The sequence below is a fragment of the Schistocerca serialis genome, chromosome 12, assembly GCF_023864345.2.
Source record: "Schistocerca serialis cubense isolate TAMUIC-IGC-003099 chromosome 12, iqSchSeri2.2, whole genome shotgun sequence".
NCBI classification, from domain to species: Eukaryota; Metazoa; Arthropoda; class Insecta; order Orthoptera; family Acrididae; genus Schistocerca; species Schistocerca serialis.
The window spans coordinates 117,782,276-117,786,673 of record NC_064649.1 but is presented as its reverse complement, the minus strand read 5'-3'; the positions used below and the strand labels follow the sequence as shown (position 1 = coordinate 117,786,673).

At 44.3% G+C, this 4,398-nt stretch overlaps 1 non-coding gene across 1 annotated transcript; it reads right to left on the bottom strand.

Moving 5' to 3' along the window:
- Positions 1-3,587: 3,587 nt before the first annotated feature.
- On the bottom strand, positions 3,588-3,660 carry Trnaa-cgc (transfer RNA alanine (anticodon CGC)). Its single transcript has one exon. It is a non-coding gene; the product is annotated as a tRNA-Ala (tRNA).
- Positions 3,661-4,398: the final 738 nt, after the last annotated feature.

The following is a 4,398-nucleotide window of genomic DNA, read 5'->3' as shown; positions in this document are numbered from 1 at the left end:
CAGCCGCACAGTCCGTGACTGCAGCGCCTGAGACCGCTCGGCTAATCCCGCGCGGCGCCTTTTGTACAATAGCAGGTATTTGAAGAGGCGAACAAGATCCTGAAGCAGGCTCTCCTATCCTGTATACAAGAAGAGTAAAAGAACATTAGAGTAATAGAACATAAGCAATTCTCACACAGTGGTGCCAAAACACGAGAATGACTATTGCGCCTAACAAGTCGACATATCTATTACTGAAAGGCCAATTGGCCAGGAATCCAACGGTGAGAATCGAGGGCTCACCGGTGATTCGGCGTCGTGAGGCCCGGTATCTAGGAGTAATAATCGATGAAAGGTGGAACTTTGCCAAACATATTGAAACAGCTACACAAACATCACTAGAAGCCTTAAATAGTTTAATCATGATAGGACACAGCATATTTCATCTTCCACCAGAGCTCATAAAGCTGTACCATAACACCATTCTTGTTTCCATTGTGGGTTACGGATCCGGAATGTGGGCATACAGGCTCACGAAGGTCGTGCCCGCCATGTTGTAAGTAGGCTGTTTAGGTTCTTATATTGGTAACGCCGCCGCCACGTAGCGCTCTCTGTATGAAAATCACTGGCTGTGCTGTGTGCAGTCTGTGGCTGCTTTGCATTGTTGTAATACTCGCCATTGTAGTGTTGGGCAGCTGGATGTGAACAGCGCGTAGCGTTGCGCGGTTGGAGGTGAGCCGCCAGCAGTGGTGGATGTGGGGAGAGGGATGGCGGAGTTTTGTAATTTGTCATGAACTGATATATATATTGTGACTATTAAGGTAAATACATTGTTTGTTCTCTATTAAAATCTTTCATTTGCTAACTATGCCTATCAGTAGTTAGTGCCTTCCGTAGTTTGAATCTTTCATTTAGCTGGCAGTAGTGGCGCTCGCTGTATTGCAGTAGCTTGAGTAACGAAGATTTTTGTGAGGTAAGTGATTTGTGAAACGTATAGGTTAATGTTAGTCAGGGCCATTCTTTTGTGGGTATTTTGAAAGTCAGATTGCGTTGCGCTAAAAATATTGTGTGTCAGTTTAAGCACAATCATGTATAATTGTTCAAAAGGGGACGTTTCATATGTCGACCCTTAGCCGAGGATACCTCACTGGAATCTTCTGATTTTTTCTTGTAGTTTGTGTAATTAGTATAGCTTTTGTTTATTGCTAGCGCGTAATTGTAGAGAGAATCTCCTTTGTAGTTGCAGTCTTTCATTGTTGTACGGTAAAACAGTTGTGGCACGCATGTAAATTTGCATCAAGTATTTCGCAGCTGCAATTAACTAGATATTATTTTCAGTCTTATGTTAATGTGTTCTCTTATTTTGCTCTTCAAATTGTGCTTTTCTGTGTTATCGTGTGAAATATTGTGACAATAATGGCGTGTGAAAAACGTAATACTAGGCTCCAAAGTAAACTGAGAAATGACAGTGAAAACGAAAGCAGTGTGTTAGCGCCACCGAGTAATGAATTAACTGATGTTCAAAGTAGTAATTTGGTAATTATGCAGAGGGAAATGGAGCGGGCTGCAAACAATGGTGTAGACAGTGAAACAATTAGTGAACAGGGAAGCATTATCGATCGATCGGTCGGCAACAGCTCGCCTCAGGAATCCGAAATGACAGAACACAATATTGCAAATACTGTAGACTTAGGTTTTGGGTCCTCACCGTTTTCTCAAATGAGTCAAGACACATTTTCTGCTTGTCAAAATGTGAATGTTGCCGGTGAAAATGCACTGCCAAAAAGCATAGAGAAACAGATTCCAGACACTAATACATTATTATTGCAATTAATGCAACAAATGGAACAAAATCAGAGACAAATGGGACAAAAGCTTCAAAAGTTAGACACAATGCAAACTAGCCACAGACTGCACACAGCACAGCCAGTGATTTTCATACAGAGAGCGCTACGTGACGGCGGCGTTACCAGTATAAGAACCTAAATAGCCTACTTACAACGTCTGTGAGGAGGGTGCAACGCAACATGCTTCTACGCTCCACTGGAGCATACAGAACATCTCCGGGAGGGGCACTACTAACACTCATGGGGGTTTGTCCCCTGGACATCAAAATCCGGGGACAAGCAGCTTGGTACTGGGTGAAAAGGGGAGATGTAGAAAAGACTGAGAGCATCTTGGGAGTGCGGGTGGGAGACAAGTTTGCAATCAAGAGAAGAGGAGAAGAGCTATGGCAAGAACTCTGGGACACAGATGCAACAGGCCGAAGGACTTACCAGCTGCTCCCAAACATCAAAGAACGCCTCCAACTTTCGCACTTCCAACCGAGTAAGGCATTGCAGTTCCTCACAGGTCATGGACCGTATCCGGTATGTCTTTGCCGATTCGGGAAAAGGGCTACCCCCTCGTGTGACTGCGGAGCTGAACGGGGTACCCCAGACCACGTGATCTATGAGTGCCCTGTCTTCGATGACGTAGCCAGTGATTTAAGAAACCAGCTACCTAACAACAATACATATCAACTAATCAGAGACCCTACCACATTCAACATAATAAACCGCCTTGCCAGCGAGGTATCATCAAAGGTCCTGCGAGAATATCTAAGGGAAAATACAGGGTGATTCAAAAAGAATACCACAACTTTAAAAATGTGTATTTAATGAAAGAAACATAATATAACCTTGTGTTATACATCATTACAAAGAGTATTTAAAAAGGTTTTTTTTCACTCAAAAACAAGTTCAGAGATGTTCAATATGGCCCCCTCCAGACACACGAGCAATATCAACCCGATACTCCAACTCGTTCCACACTCTCTGTAGCATATCAGGCGTAACAGTTTGGATAGCTGCTGTTATTTATCGTTTCAAATCATCAATGGTGGCTGGGAGAGGTGGCCGAAACACCATATCCTTAACATACCCCCATAAGAAAAAATCGCAGGGGGTAAGATCAGGGCTTCTTGGAGGCCAGTGGTGAAGTGCTCTGTCACGGGCTGCCTGGCGGCCGATCCATGGCCTCGGGTAGATGACGTTCAGGTAGTTACGGACAGATAAGTGCCAATGTGGTGGCGCTCCATCCTGCTGAAATATGAATTGTTGTGCTTCTTGTTCGAGCTGAGGGAACAGCCAATTCTCTAACATCTCCAGATACTGTAGTCCAGTTACAGTAGCACCTTCGAAGAAAAAGGGACCAAAAACTTTATTGGCTGAAATGGCGAACAAATGTACAACTAAATGAAAGTTTATAGCTCCCTTAATTCGTTGACAGATAGTGCTTAGCTCTGCCTTTTGTCGTTGCAGAGTTTTAAATTCCTAAAGTTGTGGTATTCTTTTTGAATCACCCTGTATATGAACTACCAGACATGACATGACTTAAGGCGACCCATCCCATTCCGCCAGGGTGTGGACTGGCCAATCGCCGTGACGGTAGGATTAGGTTAGGTTAGTGTTTTTTAACGTCCCGTCGACAACGAGGTCATTAGAGACGGAGCGCAAGCTCGGGGTTAGGGAAGGATGGGGAAGGAAATCGGCCGTGCCCTTTCAAAGGAACCGTCCCGGCATTTGCCTGAAACGATTTAGGGAAATCACGGAAAACCTAAATCAGGATGGCCGGAGACGGGATTGAACCGTCGTCCTCCCGAATGCGAGTCCAGTGCGCTAACCACTGCGCCACCTCGCCCGGTGTGACGGTAGGAATCCGCCACGCTCTGGAACAGGGGGAGGGAGCGCCAACACCCAAATTCGACAACTGCGCACCGATAGTGACTCAGTAGTTATCTAACCCTATGTAGATAATAGAAAGAATACCTTAAACAGAACCTGCAGCGATCATCTAAAAGGCCAGCCCGGTGCCAGGGGCATGCTCACTGGGATTAGCTCAGTGGGCACGGCCACATAGTAGGTTTATATGCAATAACTGGCACGCCTGTAACGCTGCAGGAAGTAGCCTCTAGATTAGTTAATTAAGTCCAGACACTAGATCTTACCCACTAAGTAACTAACTTATAATTTCCTGTAGCAAGTAAGCTTACTAATACTAGAATTACAAGTATAAATGCTGCTAATACAAACAAATGTAATGTAGATTGTAGACCCAATAATGTATAAGGTGGGGGGTTATGATGTAAGAAATAACTGGATAGAATAAAGATTTAAAAAAAAAAAAAAGAACGGACCAGAAAAATTATAAACCAATATCCTTCACATCAGTTTACTGCAGAATCTTGAACATATTTCCTTGAGACCGAGTAGCCGATGTCTACGAAACAGCACGGTTTTAAGAATCATCGCCCGTCCAAAACTCAGCTTGTCATTTTCTCGCATATTATACTGCGAACTATGGAAGAAGGCAACGGGCAGGTTCAATATTTCTAGATTCCCGAAAAGCACCGGACACGATGCCCCCACTACAGATGTT